Below are 23,826 nucleotides of genomic sequence, written 5' to 3' on the forward strand. Positions count from 1 at the left end.
TGCTTCAATTTCTCCTGACTTTGTAATTTGAACTTATCTCCATCCTGTTCTAAAATTTCCCAATACTTCGGCCATCCGACCTCCATATTGAGTTTTTTCACTGCATTAGCCTCCACTGGTGACACCCATCTAGGGGTTTTGTTTTCCAATAGATCTTTATATCTTATCCAAACATTAAACAATGCTTTTCTGACAATGTGATTTTTGAAGACACTGTTAACTTTATCATACCAAAGATATGCATGCCAACCAAAAGCGTTATTGAAACCTTCCAGATCCAAGATGTCTGTATTCTCGAGGAGCATCCATTCTTTGAGCCAGCAAAAAGCTGCTGCCTCATAATACAATTTTAGGTCCGGCAGGGCAAAGCCCCCTCTTTCTTTAGCATCTGTCAATATTTTAAATTTAATTCGGGGCTTTTTGCCCTGCCAGACAAATTTCGAAATATCTTTGTGCCACCTCTTAAAACATTCCATCTTATCAATAATCTGCAAGGTCTGAAACAAAAATAGCATTCTAGGCAATACATTCATTTTAATTACTGCAATTCGGCCTAGCATTGACAGTTTCAAATTTGACCATATTTCTAAATCTTTTTTAATTTCTGACCAACATTTTTCATAATTGTCCTTATACAAATTCTGATTCTTGGATGTTAGATAAACCCCTAGATATTTGACCTTCTTGACCACAGTCAAACCTGTTTCCTCTTGAAATTTCTCCTTTTCCATATCTGTTAGGTTTTTCCCTAAAACTTTGGTTTTTAGCTTGTTCAACTTAAATCCAGCTACCTGGCCAAACTGTTGTATTATTTCTAATACCTTTTTCGTGCTAGTGTTTGGCTCTTGCAAAGTCAATACTAAGTCATCTGCGAACGCTCTTAACTTGTAATGTTTAGCTCCGACCTGCACACCTTTAACCTGCTGGTCATTTCTTATCATATTCAGCAACACCTCCAGAACTGAAATAAAGAGTAATGGGGAAATCGGGCACCCCTGTCGTGTTCCTTTTTCTATCTTAAGTTCCTCAGTCACAACATTATTTACAATCAGTTTGGCTTTTTGTTCAGAGTATATTGCAGCCATACCATTCTCAAAACCCCGGCCTACCCCCATCCTATGAAGGTTCTTCTTCATAAAACTCCAAGAAATATTGTCGAAGGCTTTCTCCGCGTCCACAAAGATCAATACTGCTTTAGTGTTTATATTCACCTCTAGCTTTTCCAGAATGTCTATAACATTCCTTACATTGTCTGCCAGGTGTCTTTTAGGGAGAAAGCCTGCTTGGTCCTTATGAATCATCTCCATCAAAACTCTTTTGAGTCTTTTTGCCAAAATGTCTGCAAAAATTTTGTAATCCACATTGAGCAATGATATTGGGCGGTAGTTCTTGAGTTGGGTCTTTTCAGTCTCTGACTTTGGTATGAGTGAAATATATGCCTCTTTCCACGATTCAGGTGCCCTTTTTCCTTCAAGGATCTCATTACAAACTTCTCTTAATGGTTGAATCAACCATTCCTTCAGCGATTTGTAGTATCTAGAAGTCAGTCCATCTGGTCCCGGAGATTTACCCAGTTGCATATTCTGAATGGCAGCCTCTATCTCTTGTTCTGAGATTCTCTGGTTCAGGTCCATCTTACTTTGCTGAGAGATGTTTTGTAATCCATATCTTCCAAGGAATTTGTCTATATCTTCTTCATTTTGCGGGCCTTGAGTGTAGAGTTTTTTGAAATAACTTAAAAAGCAATTTCTGATTTCATTGGGTTTAGATATGTTCTTTCCATCCACCTCTAGGCTTGTAACTGTATTTAGTTTCTGCCTTTTCTTCAATTGCCATGCCAAAAGTTTACCACATTTATTTGCTGATTCAAAAGTTTTTTGCTTCATTTGCTTTATCTTCCATTCAATCTCTTGGTTCATCAATTCCATATATTGAGTTTGATATAACTTGATCTCTCTTAAAATGTCCTGAGACTTTGGTTTTGTTCTTAATTTCCTCTCTCCTTCCTTTATCATTTCCAAGATCTTCTCTTTTTTCTCATTTTGTTTTTTCCTCTTTATTGAATTTTGTTGAATCAAAAATCCTCTCATAACCGCTTTACTTGCATCCCAGATCACTCTTTTCTCCACGTCGGTCCTCAAATTTATTTCAAAATAGTCTTTTAGGGTCTTTTGGGCCTTCGTGAGAATCTCCTTATCTCGAAAGAGGGTGTCATTCATTCTCCATCTAAATTGACCAGTTATTGTGAGTTTCATCTCCATCTTCACGGCGTTATGGTCGGAGCAAGTTTTTGGGCAGATTTCCACTTTCTTAATCTTTGGAGCCAGTCCACTAGTAACCCAGATTTGGTCAATTCTGGTCCAGGTCATCATTGCTTGGGAGAAAAAGGTTCCCTCTCTCTCCAGAGGGTTCCTTGTTCTCCAGATGTCTATCAAGTCCATGTTTTCTGTCATTTCGAAAAAAGTCTTAGGGAGTCTCCCTTCTTTAGTGACTGTTAGTCTTTGTGCCTTGTCCATATTAGTGGAGACCACGCCATTCATGTCTCCCATGATTATCATATTGTAATCCAAATATTCCGTCAAAGTTTCATGAAGTCTCTTAAAGAAGTCAGATTTGCCTTCATTTGGTGCATAAATTCCAACAACTAAGAATTTTTCTTCTTGTACTTGTATCTCCACAGCCAGATATCTCCCTTGTTCATCTTTGAATATCATTTTTGGAGCCCATTTCTCCTTCACATATATTACAACTCCTCTCTTCTTGACTTTGTCTGATGAAATAAATTCTTGTCCTAGCCTTTTATTTGAAAGTAATCTCCTGTGGGCTCTGGTTATGTGAGTTTCTTGTAAGCATATCAAGTCCAATTGTTCTTTATTCAATATATGAAATACTTGTCTTCTCTTCAAAGGCCCATTGAGCCCATTACAATTCCAACTAAGGAATTGCAGAGCCATCTTGTTATTTTCTTAAGGCTCCTCCAACAGCTCCAAGTTGTTGCTCTTCTTCTGATGGTGGTGGTTTTTGTCCAAACGAGAGATTCAGGATGTCCAGTGCTCTCCTCTGTTCTGCAAGTACGTCCACAGTCCCCTTCTGTAAATCCTCCTGGTATCTTGCCAAAAATTTGTCTTTATCTTGAATTGTCTTTATTTTCACTTTCTTTGCCTTGAAGTCAAATGACAGTCCTTGTGGAAACTCCCACCTAAATCGAATAGTGTTCTTCTTTAGCAAGAGAACCAAGTCCTTGTAAAAGTTTCTTAAATCCAAAATGTATTTTGGGATGTCTTTAAAGATCTGTACAGCTGAATTTCCAATTTGCAGGGCCTTTTCAAAGTGTAATCCTAATATTTTGTCTCTTTCCTCCTTGGATCTGAGTGTAATCAAGCAGTCTCTCGGTGTCTTTCTATCTTGCTTTTTACCCAATCTGAAGGCAGTCGTAATTTTAAATTCGTCTTCCTCAAGGTCCCAACTTTCCGCAAACTCCCGTGTCAAGTATTCCACAAGGCTGTCTCTTTCGTTCTCCGGAATCAGTCTTAATTTTAAATTTCTCTCTTTCCTCTGTAACTCCCACAAGGCCAAAGTTGCATCATGCTCGTAGACCTTCTTGGCAAGCGGCTCTAGCTTCTCCTGTGTCTCTCCGGCAGTGGCTTTGGCCTCCTCGGCAATTTGGCGCGTGGTGGCGTTCTCCTCTACCAATCTATTTATAGATTCTGTATTCTGGTTTAATCTTGCTGATATTTCTGTTAATTTTTGTGTGTTCTCTGAAGTCTGTTTTGTCAAAGACTCCAGGGTTTGGTTTATCTTGAGCAGGGCCTCTGTCACAGCTTCCATAGAAACGGCTGCTCCTTTGTCTTGACCTGTTGTTCCTGCTGATCCGGCTGTTGCGCCTGAGATTGAGCCTCTTTTCTTTGCCTGTTGCAGCTGCAACTGTTGTTGTTGCTGTTGTTGCTTGATCTTGGCTCTTGTGACTATCTCTTCTTGTGGGCCACTCATGTCAAGGTCAATTCCCACGGGATTTGTTCTCCCTTGGAAAATTCCACTGTCTTAAGCCGTGCCAAACTTTACTTTATCCTCTAGAGGGAGCAAATCAAAATGGCCATAGAGCGAAATTTCCAAGTACCAAAACAAAGGAGACAATCCAAAAAGTGAGAAAAAGGGAGATTAACACAGTCAAAGTCAATGTTACTAAATACTTGTAACTTCAAATTGCCACAGTTGCCCAATTTATACTGTTTCTTCTTATAATATGCAATAGTCAGGCAGTGTGGAAACTTTGTATCAAAGTATCACTTCACAGGGAAAAGTCAGTTCAGTGTACTAAGAAGGCAGACCGTTTCGTACTTTCAAGCAAATGAGACAGCAGAGGTTTTTTTCCTCCAAATAAGTCATGCAGTTAATGGTCAGATTCGCCTCCCCTCTGCCCTGCTTGCTAGAGGGGAGATCAAAGGTTTAAATGTCCGGTTTAGCTGATCAAAGGACGGATTTAAACGGATGCAGGTTTAGAGCTCCGTTGCTTTCACTTTCATGCAGTCGGGGGGAGGCAGACTTCCTTTGTTTAAATCTCCCCCGTTTTTAGCCCAATTTTTAAAATTGAAAAAGTCCCGGTTATTTTTCAGTTCTTACTCACGGGGAATCAGTCCGAATTTCTTTTCAGGAAGAAATCGGCGCTCTCCGCTTATGGCGACGCGGCTTCACTTCGCAGGCTGGGTAGCGACTCTCAGCACCGCGCTCACTCCCGATGTCGATCCGTAGCCTTTAAAAAGGCTCTTTCACGGTACCGGGGGGCGCGAAGGTGCCCACCGAGTCTCCTTGTTCTCAGGCTTCAGCGCCTGGGATTTTAGGGGTCCCCCGCTTGCCGTAGCGGGTAAGACCCGAACTTGCGAAGCAGTCCTTCTCCGGAGCTCGGAGCTAGGACCGCCATTAAGCGCTGGCACCGACCGGAAGTCCGAAATTCCACCCATTTCCAATCCAAGAATGATTATTTATATCACTTTAAAAGACCATTGCTGTTAAAGATGGTTTTGTTGTTCTTTGGCCTTTAAGGTACTGCAGATTCACACCACCTCCGTAACATAATGGGTGTATGCTTGTTTGATTTCTTCACGGTTTTCAGAGCAGACAGCTGTGTAGCCAAATAATAATAATGAATCAGGCAGTGCCCTCTCGACTCTTTCTGCACCAAGTGGTTGTTTTTTTTTAATGCTCAAAAATAATTTAAATTTAAAAGTCCGCTTTAGCAAATGTCAGATTTAACCATCATGGCACAACAGCATGACTGTTAGGCAGCATACTTTGTGAATGCCACACCACACAATGAGCACATTCATGGAAGGAGCAATCCTATACTATGCTTCAATTATGTTAGGCTGTGGATTTGCAAGATACTCCCCCTACGCCCACCATGGCAGCAATGCCCATCCCACTTGCATACCTTGAGAGGTTAGGCCCTTCGGGGTCCAGGCAGTGGGGGGGGGGGAGGCCTCTGCCAGAGTCCATAAGCTCTTTGTCTCCTTTAGAGAACCATCCTGAGTCAGATTTTTCTAGGGGGTTAGGGAAAAATCCATGGGCATAGCGAAGGGGGGCAGGGGTAGCTGAATCCCCCCCAGATCAAGCAAAACAATAGAAATACTTAACTAACTGACCAATCACATTGGTTCTGCCCCCTCCCCACAAAAGTCCTGCCCCCCCCAACAAAAATCCTGGCTATGCCCATGGAAAGATCCCATTTTACAATTTCCTAGACCTAGAGGGAAAGGGTTGTATTCAGCTAGGTCCTACCCAGAGTAGACCCACTGAAATCAATGGTACAATGTAAGTCTGTGTATTCATTTGAATGGGTCTACTCTGAGTTAGACTAGTATTGGATACAGCCCAAAGGAACAACATGTATGATAATGACAAAGTCTTATTGAACAGCATCCAGGATGGAGGTGATTCTGGAAGGAAAGTACATAGTGTGTGTGTGTCTGACTAGCCACTCCAGCAGGGATTGTACAGTGGCTTGACACAGACATGAGGGTAGTAGCTCCATATTAAGGACATCTTCACCTGTTGCATCTGTCTGAAATAGAGCTTTTCTGCAGGTCAAGAACGAGGAACCCCTGAGAGCATGCTGGTCACTGTTGCAGGTTATGGAGTGGATTTTGATCATGATGAGTGCAAAATGGGGAGTGGGGTGGATCCTGTAGCTGTGGTGATCAAGGAAAAGACAAATATTGTATTCAGTTTTTTACTGTTACTTGTTTGTTCTGTGTATATTTACCTAAAAACCAATAAAATGATTTTTTTAAAAATAAGAGAAGAGAGAATATCAAGCAGTAGCCAACAGGTCTCCAGCATAATCTCTGTAGAGGGAGGCACAGTGGGTGCTTGTGAGCAGGTGAGAGAGAGCAGTGACTGGTGCTGCCTGAGTGCTCACCCCATGCTCCTTCCTCAGCCTTCCTGCCCTCCCTCTTGTGGGCTCCCATATGTGTGGTGCTCATTTCCTGTCCTACTCCATGCATCCAGGTTGTGATCTTGTAAGGAAAAAGTGCACCTGAGTGTCTCACCAGCAGTGGCAATAGTTGCAGTGGAGTGCCTGGCCTTTGCCAACAGGTAGCCTTGTTGGGAGGCAGGAGAGCATCATGTAAAAGGCAGCAGGCAGTGCGGCTGCTATAAATAAAGCTGTACAGTTTAGACAAGACTGATGTAGTCATACATAGCAAAGGGGATGTGGTGGAGGGAGACACTTGAAGCAGGCATACATTACAGGATGTGTTCCCCCCTTTATTTACTTAGTCGTTGGTGGGATGGAGTGGAAATTGGTGATAGGAATTTGGACCCCTATGGTGAGTTACCTGCTAGGGTTCTAGGCAGTGGGCTGAAAGATCTCATGTGTGTTGTGAGGTCTGTCTGTTTTGCGCAAACTGCTACTTTTGTCATCTTTTCCATCATCAGAGTTCTCCCTTGTGAGCTCTGTAAGCGGGCACAACATGAGATCAGAGCAGCGTTCAAAATTCGCCAGGCGTGTTTTGCACCTGGCTATCAGTCACTTGCAACCAAGTGAAGATGTGCGGGCACCTGGTGCCTGATGTCTCCACCATCTGGGGATCCTTGGATCTTGCCTATTTTCACATACTAACAGTGCATCCTTTAGAATTTTATTTGTGGGGTTTTATCTGCACAACTGGAACGCATTTCATTCCATTTTGGCAACTGTAACCCTGATTTAAGGAGCCATTTGGTGCCTAGCTTATATATCCAAGTTTCTAACATTGGATCAGAGTGATACATAGCTCCATGCACCCTATCAGCTGACTTAGGATGTCTCTGTGTGGGGTTTATTTACTAATGGTGTGCTATGAATGGGTCCTATGCTTTGTCATGAGGATGTGACTGGAGTGATTGTCCATGCAGGGGTGGATTAAATCCCCCCCTTCCACTGATATCTCAGCTGTTTGTGTGGATTCTTTGTGATAGGCTGAGCACTGATGTAATATTGTGCTACTGATGGGGATGTGCCTGTGGACTGAAGGATTGTAGGATATGATGTCTGTAGTTCTTCCCTGTGTGGCCCATGACTCTGCCTGATGTTGGCCTTTTTAATCCTGGAACGGCTCTGCCGGCAGAGTGCTCTACATATCTGTCAGGGCGACGGCCCATCTGGCATTCTGCCTGCGTAGCATGGCTTTGCCAGTTCCTACGGTAAATCTCAAGTATACGATTGCACCCTAAAAATGAATAGCTGCAATGTATCCTTCCCTGCTTTGTGCTTAGCAAATTCTTTGCTTTGCGATTTCATTTGTTTCCTGTTATATCAATATTATAATTGATTCTGGTTTTGTATGAGGAACATACTGCCTGTTAGTGTATTGATTGTTCGGGGCAAATGAGGTTTCTGTGCTTTCCAGGATAAATGGTTGATTTCTTGGGTTTTTCCATGATCTGTATTTGGGTGAAGGGGCAGGATGGACAATTGAAGGCCTAAATTCACCCTTTTGTCTAGAAGCCAGCTGCCCACTTCTTTCGGAAGATGGTCAGAACTATTTCTTGTTAGAGAGAAACCTGAGTAGGTTCAAAGAAGAGTCCTTTATGCTTTGGCCTTGTGCCACATACTTTATTTCATAGCTGCTATGCTAAATGAGTTAACTACCAAAGGGTTTTTCATTAACTCACTTGGCAGCCATATATTTAACTTTTTGAAAAAGAAAAAAAAGAGTGTAACTTAAAGAGGACAAAACCTCACATGAGGAACATTTTGCTATTCAGCGGCATAGTTTTAAGAACCAGATTTATTTATTTTTTAAATCGTTTCCTCCTATTTGTTCTCTCCATCTCAACCTGGGACCAGAGTGGGTGGGGGAGATCTATCAATATTTCAGCAGCTAGTTGCCATAGGCGAGCAGTAACTGAATATAGTCCTCACCCCTCAAACTCCAATGTCACCAGTCCCCTCTGTTTTATTAGGTCAGGCGTGCACCCATTGTTACACACTGTGGTGTTAGCAAGAACATTGTTCATGTTACAGAACAAGCCATGGCAGCTTTCAGGCCATGTGGTGTAAGCAGTGGTGGTGTCTGTTTTCCTGCTTGACACCAATAGCCAAATGTATACCTAGTGCTATTTTTCCAGAAATAGAGGTGCTGGGGCTCACCATGAGTGCCTCCCTTGTCCTCTTATAATTACAATGGTGCCCATCTGAGAGTTGCCCAGAACTGAGTTCTGGTGAGTTCCAGCTGAAAAAAGGCCCTATGTATATCCATTTATTCATAATTACATTTATATCACACCTTTCCACCAAGAAGCTCAAGGTGGCATAACAGTTGCCTCTCACAACAACCCTGTTCGGTAGGTCAGACCAAGAGTCCGACTGGCCACGGTCATTTGGTAAGTCTCGTAGCCAAACAATTATTTGAACACTGGTCTTCCAGGTCCGACATTTTAGCCACTACACCACACTGGTGTAGACTTATGCACTTCTTGAGAGAAAGTTCTGCTGAAATCCCTGGGGCTTCTGGGGCAGGGTGTGTGTGTGTAAAAACCTCCATTGGACCAGCCTGTTTAAGCATATTTACATTTCCCACATCTGCCATGCAAAAAGGGAAAACCTACTTGGCTGAAATATAGGTTCTGCTTTCTGCTCTGTATGCACAGAAATAGTGGTTCAAAAGTGCACTTACAAGCACAATCCTATGCATGCGTAAGCCAGAAGTAAACCCTATTTTTTCCTCCAGTAGAACATCTTCTGAATCAGAATGCACAGCCTAGGGTCGGAGGCCGAGGCTTCTGTCCTCTGTACGCTAACCCATCGAACGCAACGGGACTTCCTCCTGAGCAACCATGCGTAGGGGGAAGTGCACTTTTAGGATTATTTCTGAGAACTACTACAGACATGCCTGACAGACCCCCTCAGCGACATTGGCACCAGTGTGGGAGAAAGGTAGGGTCGTTTCAAGGTGCAGCAGCATAGCAGGAGTGTCTTTGCTCTGCCCTATCCACTGTGGCAGTGTCAGCTTTTATTATATTCTGGGACTACAATTAACTATCCCAGGAGAAGCAAAAAAAAAAACCCTCCGACAACCCAACACTGGTAATAATCAGGATAATAACTGATGTTTGAGATTTTTGAGTGGGGCTTGGAGCTGCAAGGATTGGGGGACGGCAGAGATTATACCTGTGAAGGACAGAGCTCTGTTTCCTCTCCACCCCCCACCCCAAAAGCAGCTTGTTGCTGTGCGTTAGTCTGGAGGAAGGAGGGAGGGGAAAGCAGCAGAGAGGCGAAGAAGGGAGGAGCTTCGCCCTGGCAGGCGGCTCTCACCCTCAGTTGTTTTCTCCCCCTTTTTCTGTAGCCAGAAACGTCACACAGCCATGTAACTGTAATACAAGAAGTGAAAGAGGCAGAGAGAGAGAGGGAGGGAGAGAGAGAACAGGCACAGCTCAACTTCTAACCCTTAACAAAGGCAAAAAAAGAAAAAGAGAGAGAGAAAGGATTTGTCAAGGCGCTACCCAAAAGAAAAGAAAAGTGGAGGTGGGCGGGGGGGGGGAGACCGCTGCAGCCCCTGAGAAACCAGGCGAGGCTCAATTTCTGGAGGAGGAGAAGCAAGCAGCTCTGGAGGTTAGAGCGCTGCCCCCTTGGATTATGTGGGGCTCCGGTTGGCGGAGGACACTGACTCGGGAGGTAATTGCTTTCTATTTTCAACTTGAGTTTTGTTATTGTGGAAAAGGGAGAGCAGCGAGGGAGCGTCGCAAGGCGTGGCGAGCGCAGCAATTGTTGCACAAGTGTTTAAAAGGGAGGAGGCAAAGCATGAGGTGCAATGGTTTGGCTGGCTGGGTGGAAAGGAAATATGCAGCATGCACAGATGTAGATAAATAGTTAAGATGCCGCACAGCGGGGGATTAGTCGCCTGCACCCCCCACCCCACCCCACCCCACCGCCTCCAATCGCTGGGAAGCTTTCCTTGGGGAAAGAGGGTACTGGGGAAACTGGGTGGTGGTGGTTTCCCAAACAGGAGATCCTCACTCGAGTCTGGAAAGAGATGAAACTTTAGCAACCCAGATGTATTTCTTGGGCGTGAGATGAAGGCAAGCGCAGGTCTGCATAACAAAGGGAGAAGGATGGATCGCGGATTGCAGGTCTTAGATGAACTCTCATTCTTGTTCTGGGCTTTTTCAGAGAAGTGGGTGGCTTAGAATCCAAAGCCCGTGCGTATTGACTCAAATATGCATTCGTTCATTGAAATGGGAGAGACTAGTCGCTGTTGTTGTTGTTAAGTCATGTTGCATCTTAATCACTGGGGAGGGAGGTCTGCACAGAGTGTTCTCCGGAGTTGTAAGGCCTTAACAACTTACAAAGGAGTTGAAAAGTTGACATCAGGCCTTACATTGTTGTAAGCATGGAATGGCAGGCTTCCTCTGCTGTGTAATCAGCGGCTGAATTTAGAGATGAAACAAATCCCACGAAATGTTTTCCCAACCCATGATGTGTCTCAGCTAAATAATAAAAACAGAAACAGCCCTTCAGCTCAGTCCACAGGATGACTATTGCTCTGAAACATAAATATTCCAGCGGCTATATACATAATATCTTCTTGTGTTTGTGTAAGGGAGAAGAGAAGCTTGTTTTGCGAGGTTGCTTCCTTTTCTGTCAGTATGATGTTTAATTGTATCCTATCAAAATCTGAAAGATGTCATGTTGATACTTGCATATATATATATAATTGAACGCTCTCTGTCAGATTGGTAGGAGAGAGGGAATGGAGTAATGTATGGGTTTTCTAATAAAACTGGAGGCTGAGCTCGCATAGGAACATTTGTGGCATAATTAGTACTAGAGCTCAGTTATTCAAGGAGGCGTCTTCAGTTTCACAAGAGTTACTGCCATAGCCATCTTGAGTAAACTCTGAGTAATAAAGTGATCTTCAGTTCTGTTTGTTTTACTCTGAGTCATTTAATTTTAGGCATGCCTTTATTTAGACCTTAGACCATGTGAAAGATGAAGTTAAGAGGCCTCTCATTCATTTGCAGGGCCTTAATCCCTGAAAGCTATATACACCACCAGCAGGGTTTTGTTTTTGTTTTCTTAAATACTGAATCATTTGAACACTTTATTAGATTATATTTAATGCATACAGGTGAAGATTTGTTTAGATAAAGCTCAAATTCAAAGTTGATGGCAACTATAAATGAGTAAAAGGTACCCCCCCTGCCCATACGGGCCAGTCTTGCCAGACTCTAGGGTTGTGCGCTCATATCACTCTATAGGCCGGGAGCCAGTGCTGTCCGCAGACACTTCTGGGTCACGTGGCCAGTGTGACAAGCTGCATCTGGCGAGCCAGAGCCGCACACGGAAACACCGTTTACCTTCCCGCTGGTAAGCGGTCCCTATTTATCTACTTGCACCCACGGGTGCTTTCGAACTGCTAGGTTGGCAGGCGCAGGGACCGAGCAATGGGAGCGCACCCCGCCGCGGGGATTCGAACCGCCGACCATGCGATCAGCAAGTCCTAGGCGCTGAGGTTTAACCCACAGCGCCACCCGCCTCCCTTTTATAAATGAGTATATTCTTCAAATCTGGCATGCACAACATTAGGAACAAAAGAAAGAGCCCTAATGGATCAGACTCTGTTTCCCACAGTAGCGTAACAAATGCTTCTAAGAAACCCATATGAAGGCAGTAGGTGTTCAGGAACTGGCATTTTTCATTTGGTGGTATGCTGCATTTGAACATGGAGGTTCTATAAAACCATCATATCTAATAACAATTGATAGACGTATCCTCCATGAATTTTCCTAATCTTCTGAAGTTATCCAAGCTAGTGGTCATCACCACATCTTTTGGCAGTGAATTCCCTAAATTAATGATGCTTTGTGAATTGGCATTCGGGGTGTGTTTTATATGTGTCAAGAAAAACAAAGCCGTGATAATTCAAAAATAAGCAATGATAACTCAAAAAGGATCATTAGTGGAGAACAACGTTTTAAATCAGGGTGCACAACTTAAGCATTTTATATGTTTAGCTGTTAATTTTCCTTTTATCAGGCATGGGAACGGTTTGTAATCACTAACCAGATGATAACCCAGTAGCATAAATTGGTTGGGGCGTCAGATGCAGCTTTTTACAGGGATGTGCAATGGGTCTCTGTGGCTATGCAATGTATGGATAGTTATTAAAATCATTCAAAATGGAAAAATGCATAATTCACATGTTTTCAGTGGTGGAAAGTTTATCTTCTTGGGAAGCAGGCTGCTTTGCAAGTTTTTCATTGGCTCTGCACCTGCAGTAATTCCAGAGTTGTAACCACACTTACTTAGGAGTAAGCCTCACTGAGCACAACAGGGCCTTTCTTCCAAGTGGATTCAGTCAAACCTCGGTTCCCAAATGCCTCCATTATCATATGTTTCAGCTCCCAAATGCTGAAAACCCAGAAGTAACTGCTCTGGTTTTCGAATGATTTTCAGAAGCCGAACGTGCTACATGCCTTCCCCTTTGAGTTTCACTATTGTATTGAGGCTTCCGCTTTCAGTTTTTGGTTGTTGAATGTTTTGGAAGTCAAACGGTCTTCCAGAATGGATTACATCCGACAACCGAGGCAGGACTGTATACACAGGTTGGTCTGCAATCTATATGCACAACATGATCATAATGACACATAAGCTTGTATGTTTATTCAGAGGTCTGAACAAGTTCAACTGATTTCCTAGGAAGTGTAGCCTCGACCAATGAATACTGCTGATGGGGCAAGAAAGCAACAGCGAGGTCTCCCTCTACCCTTCACTTCAATAGTCTCCTAGAGAAGCTTCTCAGGAGCACCTCTATGAGCAGTGAGATAATGTGTGGTTGTTAGCAGCAAGTGCCCTTAAAGGATCTCAGCCATTCTTATCTGATACTTGACTAGGTCAGTCCAGGAATAACCATTGTTTTCTTTGTTGACTTCTTGACCTGTTATATATAATGATCTTACTGATGCTCCAGAAGGTATCTTGGTTGGCTGCTGGAGTTTGGTAAGAGTTGCAGCTCAGTGGTAGAACATCTGCTTTGAAACCAGAAGGTCCCTGTTTTAATCCAGGTAGGGCTGGCAATGTCCCCTTGCCTGAAACTTCAGGGAACTGCTTCCAGTCAGTATGGACAGTACTGTGCCAGACACACTTCTGAAGAAGGCAGAAGGGGATGTAAGCTTGCCCTAGTACTAGGTATGTGACTGCAACAACCTGTTGTGGTTTACTGGTTCTAGATGGCAGGTTTTTATTCAGGTCCTGTGGTGATTGCAGTAACATTTAAATCTGCCACAGTACCTACATATGTGTCAGTGAATATCATCTCATTAAAAAAGAATAAGAAAGAAATCCAGAAGTATGTCTCTTACGATTTAAGAAGACCCAATATCAGTGCAAAGAACAGATCAAAAGAACCACGGCGTTCTAAATCTTTGCTTCAAATTTTATTCCAACATCTCAGGGCTTATTTTATTCTGAGGTGTGGAAGGCATAATTCACTTGACATAAATGAGCAATCTGTACACTTTCAGGTGCTAATATTGTATTTATTTATTTATTTCACTTTTTAATCTTCTCCTGTGAGGCATCAAGGAAGCAATTTACAACATATATACACACACACTGTATCTGGGTTGTGTTCAGTTAACTTTTACTCAGAGCAGACCTATTGAAATTAATAACCCTGATGAACTTAATTTCAATGGGTCAGATCTAAGCAAAAGTTAGTTGAATGCACCTCTATATGTCTCTCCCATATCTTCTACTTCTGAGAGTTACCAGAATAACAACAATATCAGAACCAAATAAGGAGAAATCAAAAGCAGCATTATTTTTCATTTGTCAGATAGGCCAATTTGAGAGAGGCATTCATGACCCTGTTCAAGGACACAGAAACTGCTCTTTTAGTTCTTCTATATGTTGTCATGATCTGTTCAGATGCAGAGTGTCAGTCCTTTGTTGTTCTGTCCAAACAGTGTAATGCAAGAGATTTTAGGGCTGTTTACATCTAATCCATCCATATGAAGTCATAAGTGAGACTGCACTAATGGCTGCACACACTCTGTTAATATCATATTCAAGATTACTATCTTGCACTGTGTTGTGAAAGGACCTGTTGTGGTTTAATGTAACCAGGGTTTCATCTTATTCACTGTTTTGAATTAAATAAATTAAGCACTTGCTTAATGCTTTCTATCCATATATCCAGGTTGTTTCAAGATTGGGTACTTTGTAATACTACCTGTTTGGTAGGAAAGTAAATTTGTAGCACTGATCTGCCTTAATCTTAACTCCAACACAAGAAGCTGTAATAGCATCTGGCTGTTTAGAAAGACCTTGTCCAAACCTTTGCATTTCAATGGTAATTTTTTCAAAAATATGTTTACATGCTTCAAACTGCGATGTATTTCTTCTCGGGAGCAGTAATTAGTATTGGTTCTTGTGTTTTTTGTCAAAAAGGTTGTTCACATTTTTGACAGAGCCATGCAATTTGGTGTCATTGGATGTGTGTGTTTTCGCTTACATGGAAGGCAACAACTGCTTGCATCCATTGCAAGAGCTATTGACACCTGTTATTGTAATGCATTGCTTCTGACAATGATGACCAACTACGGACTACTTCTGATGTTCAGAAATATGCAAGTGCTTTCTTAACCCCATTTTATGGCTGAAATTATTACCAGAGCTTTCTTTTCAGGGGGAACTCACAGGAACTCAGTTCCGGCACCTCTCAGGGGGCTCCATTGTCATGAAGGAAGTGTCCGTGGCCAAGTTCCAGCACCACTTTTTCTAGAAAAATAGCACTGATTATTACCATTAATGTAATAGTTAAAATAGAACAGCTTTCTCTGGCTGTGTGCCTTCCATATGTATTGGACTGCAATTGTTGTCATCCCTGACCACGGGCCATTCATGCTGGAGCTGATGGAAGTTGTAGTTCAAAATATCTGAAGGGAAACCGTTTGGGAATTCTGGAACAGGCTCCAGAACTGCTGTTAAGAGAGCAAGTCTTTACTTGTATCATGATGGGGAAGGCTCTGGAATTGACTTTGGCATTCCTGAAGGTATACGTATGCCTTATATACATATGTATACATACATACATACATAAGGTATACATATGTCTTTCTCAGATTGTGAGAGTGGCATAAAAAGCAGAGGGAAAATAACTGTTTTTCTCTGGAAGTGCCTAATTGTATGGGTGCTTTTGGAACATATACAGTGGTACCTCAGGTTAAGTACTTAATTCATTCCGGAGGTCCGTTCTTAACCTGAAACTGTTCTTAAACCGAGGTACCACTTTAGCTAATGGGGCCTCCCGCTGTTGCTGCACTGCTCTCATCCTGAAGCAAAGTTCTTAACCCGAGGTACTATTTCTGGGTTAGCGGAGTCTGCAACCTGAAGCGTATGTAACCTGAAGTGTATGTAACCCGAGGTACCACTGTACTTCCTTTCTTCAGGGGACGATCTCAAAACTGACTTCTCCTGTAAGGGAGAAATGAGATCCTGTGTGGGTTGACACTGCCCACCTCACCACTGGCGTGAAGTAACTTTTTTGATAAAGAGAGTTGAGTGTCTTTGTGAGTGCACAGGACTATATTGAATCACCTTTGAGCAGCGATAGCTGGAGATTTGTAATATTTTGGTTTGACATTGCAAAAAATAAATAAATGTTAAATGTTGAATCTGGAAAATTAATGGCCAGATAGCAAAATTCAGAAGAAAGTCTCATTTATTTTAGTCAACTTCTTCAGTATGCTGTAAATGTTTGTACCTTGGAGCAACATTCCTTTTTCAGAGCAGACACCTTACATATTGTAAATGTTTATACATTTTCAGTGCTAGGTTAAACTGTTATGACTCACTTATGGCAAAACTCTGATCTCCACTCAGTCGGCGTAATCTTCGTTATTCTGTTGGCATGACAGTTTTGCAGTGGTGCAAAGAGAATATGTTTACAGTCCTGTGCAGACTTAATGTGGGAATGAACTGCACTGGATGTGGTATAATCTACTTCAGAGTAGCCCGCATAGGTCTGGGCTGTTGGTCTTTGTTTATGTTTACTTTAACCTCCTCTTTTTGCATGCTTAATTATTTTTAATGGGAAATCGTGCAATTAGAGCTTTACAGTGTAAATGTTAAATGATCAGAGTGAACCATTTTTGAATTGTTCACACTGTCATAACTTACATTAGCGTGGTTTCGGTGCAAGTGTTGACTTCATTGGGCATTTGACATCCAGCAAGTGCCCTGTCTCATAGTCAGTGAACTGAGCTTCCTGTTTGAGGCGCACTGCCTTTTCAGAGGTAGTGCCCAATATAATAGTTATTCTACAAGCAGATGGTAGCCTAGTTTTAATTATATCCATGTTGCTTTTTATTGTAATTTCATGCCTTTCGCTGGAGATCTGCATGGCTATTTGACTCCCGAGAACACATTTTCTATTGCTGATTTATCCGTGTATTCTTGAAGTTTGATTACAGCAACCGTTGTTTATGCCAGCACTCTCAAGGCACGTTCTTATGTTCTGAGATGTGCTTCGAACAAGGAGTGGGGGGTGAGAATTTATTAAGTAGCTGCCAAATAACTTATTACTCAATAGTAATAGTACACATGTTTTTTTCTGTATGATTTGTGAATTTATTGCTTCTTAACTATGAGGTAATGGCTTTAACACAGTATGATGTTTTGCAAGCTAGCTTTATTTTTAGCCTAGCTTATCCAGTCAGTGTCAGAAGCTTCTCCTCTAGAACTGCAATACAACATGGATTAGACCAGTGCTCTTCAACTAGTCGAGACCTGAGACCCACCTCTGACTCCCAGACAGGAATATGGCCCACTTCTACATTTTAACTTTTGATTTATACTTAGTAGTGCTAGCATCTCACCGCATATCACACACTGAGGTGCTGACATGCATATTTTTTCAGTACACATGAGCCAGTATTTCATGTGCAGTATTGCAAGTCAAACCTTTCAACCTTTTAAAATAGCTGCAAATTTCTGACAGTCTTGTCTAAGCCTGTGGCTAGCATTGAGCATTACTATTGCATTATTTTACCAAAAAATCCTTTCTCTCACTTTGTTCCTTTCCATAAGTTTCACCACTTCCCTCCTTTTCCTGTCACTTCTGGTGACTTTTTCTCTGCCTACCTATGTGCACTTTCTGTCCTCCATCTTTGCCTCCCCCTTGCGCTTCCTTTGTTGTCACTCGCTATCATCTCATCTTCTTTCACGATCCTTTCTGTCACCAGCTATCTGCCTGCTGCCTCTCTCTCTGCTCATGCCTTCTTCTACATTTCCATTACCTACTCAAATATTTCTACCCTTTCTCTCACCTTCTTTTTGTTTCCGTTCATCTGCCTTTCTGTCTCTCTCTTTCGCTTTCCTTTTACTGTGCTCACTTTCTTCCATCTTGTGTCACCTTCTCTGCCACCTTTAACTCACCTCTCTGTGACTCTTGCCCCTTCGGAAGGTCAACTTGCCTGAGATCAAAATGAACAGCATTTCACCCTCAGAATTTATCATAGGAGGCAACAGGATGTTGTTGCCCCTTTGTTGGATGATGAAGTGTGAAGGAACTCATCATATTCTCCTTCACTGAAGTAACATATAGTTGTCACTCCAAAACACCTTTTTCATTTAGTTTGCAAAGTCTTTCCATTTTGCAGTCTCTTTAAAAAGCAACTAAAATTAATTTTCATTCCAAATCAACGATGAACGATTAAAAGTCGCAGTTCTGTGCTTACTCCAACTCCCTGCAGTTCCACCCCCTTTTCTGTCCTCTTTTATGAATGCATCTCTTTCCGTCTTTCACAACCTCTTGTCTAATCTGCCCTCTCCTTGTGTCAGCTTACCTGAAATCAAATGTACAGAAAATAAATCTGGAAAAGTTTTAGTACCCTAAGAACCTAATATATGCATCAATTGCTTGCTGTTATCCTAAGTCCACATAATTTGGAGTAAATCCCATTTAAATGAATGGACCTTCTGAATAAGTGTTAAGGGGAGTCAGGAGGATGGCTAATCGGTCTTTAAGCAAGCATGATAGTGCAACCCTATGTCTGCTCAGAAGCAATCCCTACTGCATTCAGTGTGGTTTACTCCCAATTAAATAGTTTTAGGACTAATTTTACTTTGAATAAACAAAGATTTGGCTGAAAAGCTGTAAGTTTCCTAAGAGCATAATAATAGCATCAGGCCAAGGGCCCAGCTAATCCAGCATTCGCTTCTCACAGTGGCTAACCTGTGGGAGACTAGGAAGCAGAATTTGAGCATGAGAGCACCTTCCTCTCCTGTGGTCTCCAGCAAGTGTTATTTGGAAGTCTTATTTTGGCCAACTGTGGAGGCAGAGCATAGACATTACGGCAAGTAGCCAGAGATAGGCACATTACTATTTTTAAAAGGGGAAGGAGGATAGAATAAAGGTATTCCTTGCTTATTTTTGCATGTGTCTACTGTAAAGTTATGCAGCGCCTATAGGAATCCTGCGAGGCCTATAAGACCTGCCTCACAGCCTGATCCTACGCATGTTTACTTGGAAGTAAGCCCTGATGGGGACGTGGGTGGCGCTGTGGTCTAAACCACTGAGCCTAGGGCTTGCCGATCGGAAGGTCACATAAACAGATCTTTTAATTTGTTGGATGATATGGTCACAAGTTAGGAGTGCTTCATAAATTCAGTATTGTTCGTAAGTCACAAAGTGAATGAGGGGGAAAAAATACACCCCCCCCCAAATAACTCCACTAACCCAGAAATAGTACCTCGGGTTAAGAACTTTGCTTCAGGATGAGAACAGAAATCGCGCGGTGGCAGTGGGAGGCCCCATTAGCTAAAGTGGTACCTCAGGTTAAGAAAAGTTTCAGGTTAAGAACGGACCTCCAGAACGAATTAAGTTCTTAACCTGAGGTACCACTGTACTGGGCCTTTTGCTCAGCTCTTCTCTCCTTCCCAAGATGTTCATGGTATGCTTAGATTAAGCCATTCTAGCACTATGGAACAGTGAAAGTTAGAAGTAATTCTGTCAGCTTCACAGGAACTGTTCAGAATTGAAAACTAGTGTGTGGGAGCAAGACTTCTCTTTAGGACGCATGGGCATCTTATGGCAAAATGGTTACAATGGATCTTTATGTAATTGCAGTATGCACCCAGTAGTAGTTATGCTTATTTAGCACATTTTGTAACAGGCATAAATATTGAAAACCACTGAAGGTGTCTGGAAACAGGAAATTTTAGAACCATTAAAATTATCTGGTCACTGTATCTACTTAACATATATTTTAGGCTGCAATCCTATGGCCATTAATTTGGGAGTGAGCCCAGTGTAACATATGTGTGGGACATGCCTGGACCTTGATACATGTTTTGTCTCTTTGTTGTAATTAAAGATACCTAGGACAATACTTTCATTTGCATTGTTAATTTGCTTAATGCAATAGCGATAGCTTTCACCTCAAACGGTTGTTTGGTTCTGAATATTTATTGAGAAAAGCAAGGTATAGTTTTAATATATTTAGGGCCATTTGTAAGGAGTTTATGTTCAAATTGTTAAATGGATAAAGACTACAAGCCTTCAGCTATGAAACTGACTTATTTCAAATGAATACTGTATATAAAATTCATCTTCCAGCTAATGTCTTAGCCATAAATCTTCTTTCATAGAAATCTCATTGTGCCTTCATTCTGCAGCTCCCCATTAACCTTGTTTTCCCTAAACCTCTGTTTTTTCCACTTGACCTTTCCTCTATTCTTTCTTTCTTGCTTGCTGCCTCTTCCACCCTTCTTCTAGCTGTTCTGCCGCTGTGCTCCATGAACTTTCACTTCCCTAACACTGGAGTGTTTTTTCACTCAGTTTTCTAGTCTTACCACACATAGAATTTCCTATCCCTAAACTACGGCTGAGGGTATTAATCCTAACGAATCTTACAACATTCTTTTCCCGTATAGATTCTGTATTGTGAGTATTCTATTGATGCTGTTTCCCTATGACTGAGAACATTTTGTGATCATGCTCAGGGACTTGATTTCAGAGGCCTCCACGCAGTAGGCACAATATAATATACTGTAGATGATGGAGTTGAATTGTCAGTGTTCCTGCTATTCCATTACACCAGCAGTCTTCTTATTAAATTATGTGAATGGAGTAGTTAGATCTGAGCATAAAGAATTAGTTTCCTATTTGCTAGCTGCAGCTAGAATGCTTTTTCTGCAAAGACTGTTAACAACACTGAACATTACAGAGTGTGGGAGTTTGCAACTATGACTGAAGTACATACAGTGGTACCTCGGGTTACAGATGCTTCAGGTTACAGACTCCGCTAACCCAGAAATAGTACCTTGGGTTAAGAACTTTGCTTCAGGATGAGAACAGAAATTGCACGACGGCAGCGGGAGGCCCCATTAGCTAAAGTGGTATCTCAGGTTAAGAACAGTTTCAGGTTAAGAACGGACCTGCAGAATGAATTAAGTTCTTAACCCGAGGTACCATTGTACTTTTTTAGATTCCAAGAAGGCAGGCAAGACAATATAATTTTTTGATAAACTGGCAAAACTTTGTTGGCTGCAGCAGAAGATATGGGATATTTCCAGTTATGAGTTACAGGTTTTCATTGTTTTAATTAGTTAAGGCAATATGGTATAAGAGACTCTGGGGAGAGCATTTTTTTTTTTTTACAAATGCAGCATTCATCTAGGCTACTTACAAGTATTATCTCTCTCTCTCTCTCTCTATATATATATATATATATACACACACAGAGAGAGAGAGAGAGAGAGAGAGAGAGAGAGTTGAGTTATAGCTTTCAAATAAAATAATCTGATGCCACCTCCTTCTCCTCACTCTCTCACAGTGTTTGTTCACTAAAGGGAATTAGTTTTGTCAGATCAGACTCCTTGATTCGAATGCGCTATCATTATTATCTCCTTGGCCCATTTAAAAATATGGGTTATAGAGACCAGGCCTGTGGCCTGCTTTCAGGAAGCATTTAGGTATGTCTTTACCCATTGTGACTTCCAACCGTTTTAAGATTTTCGAGTTTATTTCTATGCAAGGCATGTTCAAATATATCAAGACAAAATGACATTTGAAAAACAACACCTAGATTTAGTTATTTTCACATGTAGCTCCTCTACAATACAGTGGTACCCCGCAAGACGAACGCCTCGCAAAACGAAAAACTCGCAAGACGAAAGAGTTTTCCGTTTTTGAGTCGTTCCGCAAGACGAATTTCCCTATGGGCTTGCTTCACAAGAAGAAAGCCAATAGGGAAATCTCTGGGGACCTCTTTTAAAATACTGGCGGTCGGGAGCAAAGACTTTCGCCCACCGCCGGCCTTCAGAAGAGGTCCTGGACCTCTTCTGAAGGCCGGCGGGGGGGGGCAAAAGTCTTTGCTCCCCCCCCCGCCTGCCTTCCCAGGACAGCGGAGACTTCTCTGCTGTCCCGGGCGATCTTAAAATGCTGGCGGGCGGGAGCAAAGCGTTCGCTGCTGACCCCCAGCATTTTAAAATCCCCCCGGGACAGCGGAGGCTTCGCTGCCGCCCGCCAGCATTTTAAAATCGCCCCAGGACAGCAGGGGCTTTTAAAATGCTGGCGGTCGGCAGCAAAGCCCTCCTGTCCCCGGAGCTTGCGGGGCGGGAAGTGGGGAGAAGGGCTTTTCTTCCCACCGCCAGCCTTCAGAACAGCCTTCTGAAGGCTGGCGGTGGGAAGAAAAGCCCTTGTCCCCCCCCCCAGCCTTCAGAAGAGGTCGGGGGACAGACTGTCCCCGGACCTGGTCTGAAGGCGGTTTCCATAGGAACGCATTGATTGATTTTCAATGCATTCCTATGGGAAACCGTGCTTCACAAGACGAAAAACTCGCAAGAAGAAAAAACTTGCGGAACGAATTAATTTCGTCTTGCGAGGCACCACTGTAGTTTTAAAGGGTTCCCCTGCTTGATCGTCCTACTTTTGGTAAAATTGTACATACTCATATTGTATAAATAAATCTGAAGTCACAGTTTGTGGTTTCCAAGTGTTCTTTTTTCTGAAGTATGATACAGAGTGTGATGGTGCATGTAATGTTGAGCAATTGATCTGTGAGTTTGACGATTTGTCATGATCCTGGCTTGAATGAGTAAACACCCTTTTAGACTATTACCAGAGTAGATATAGATATATGCAAGCTCTGAATATTTGCATATATATGGCAACTTCATTCCTATAAATCATTGGCAGAGCATTGCCCATATGAGAACCCTAGCACTGAATGTGTGCTCATTTATTGTTTGAAACGTGGCCTATTTAGAAGGCCGGAGGATAAGATTTCCAAAGGTATTGACTTGTTTATTAAGAATATTTAGGTCCTCACCTTTCAACATAGCATAGCTCAAAATAGTTAGCAATAAGAAGAAAATTCATTAAAATACAGCAAAACTTAATTTAAGAATACACCACCAACATTCATGTATTTATTTAGACTACTTATATCCCACCTTATAGCCTAAAGAGTCTCTCAAATAAAATAGTCACACAGTAAGGCCTGGTATCAGGCCCTATGGTGACAGTATTATTCAGGTGGCATTTCCTTATTTAATCCTTGGTCTTCCTTTGTGTTGCCCTTCATCCTCTGCCTATGAGATGGTAGTCTACTGAGGACCCCTGAGGCAAGGGAATGTGGCCGAGTAGCTGGAACTCACTCAGCCCAGGAAGGATACAAGTTTTCCAAGGAAACAAACACCACTAAACAACAAAGGCAGCACTATCCATATCTACAAGCAGCAGAAATTAAAAACCAGGTGACTGATAGGCCAAATGCGAGCTGAATGCCATTAGGGAGGGATGTGATGAATTTCTCAAGGGGGGGAATTCTAAAATCTGGGTATGTCCACTGGAAAGGCTTGCTTTCATATGTTTGCTCCCAAAAGGATCTAAAGTCCTGATTATATTTCACGATAAAGATCTATGCAGTTAGGAACAAAAAGCACTTTGGTCTTAGGACGAAGTAGGATTCAGTGAGCAGAATATCTTAGAACAATCCAGGCCATAGCTCTGCATGAAGTGGCCTATGGCAGAAACCTATGGGAATCTGTTTTAGGTATTTTCTAAATGATAAGTAGTAAACAATGGAATTGACTTTTCATAGATAGGTAGCTATGACTCAGTTCACCTACAATGGCCTTAGTATATGAAGAAACTGCAGCGAGCCTCAGATCTATGCATTCCCCTCTCTTCTTCTTTAGTGTGCCAGAGGAGGAAACTGGATGTATTGATAGCATTCTAAAATATTAATAATTGTTTTATCCAATATCACGCTAAAATAATAATAGTTTCAGACTTGATAGTTCAGACTTGAGGAATGAGCCAAGATAGGAAAACCTGC

General features: G+C 42.2%; 1 protein-coding gene across 3 annotated transcripts in view; it reads left to right on the top strand.

The window, feature by feature from the left end:
- Positions 1-23,826, top strand: part of ZNF516 (zinc finger protein 516) — a 121,879-nt gene that overhangs the window by 4,149 nt on the left and 93,904 nt on the right. Inside the window, exon 1 of one of the 3 annotated variants that reach the window (XM_081205776.1) lies at positions 9,814-10,153. The exons of 1 other annotated variant lie outside the window; for it this stretch is intronic. The gene's annotated coding sequence lies outside the window, so the exon portion shown is untranslated. Of the gene's footprint in view, positions 1-9,813; positions 10,154-23,826 lie in introns of those variants that run through there. One more of the 3 variants, XM_081205778.1, reaches the window with a different exon arrangement.

Source organism: Podarcis bocagei, assembly GCF_964188305.1.
Source record: "Podarcis bocagei genome assembly, chromosome: 8".
In the NCBI taxonomy this organism is placed as follows: domain Eukaryota; kingdom Metazoa; phylum Chordata; class Lepidosauria; order Squamata; family Lacertidae; genus Podarcis; species Podarcis bocagei.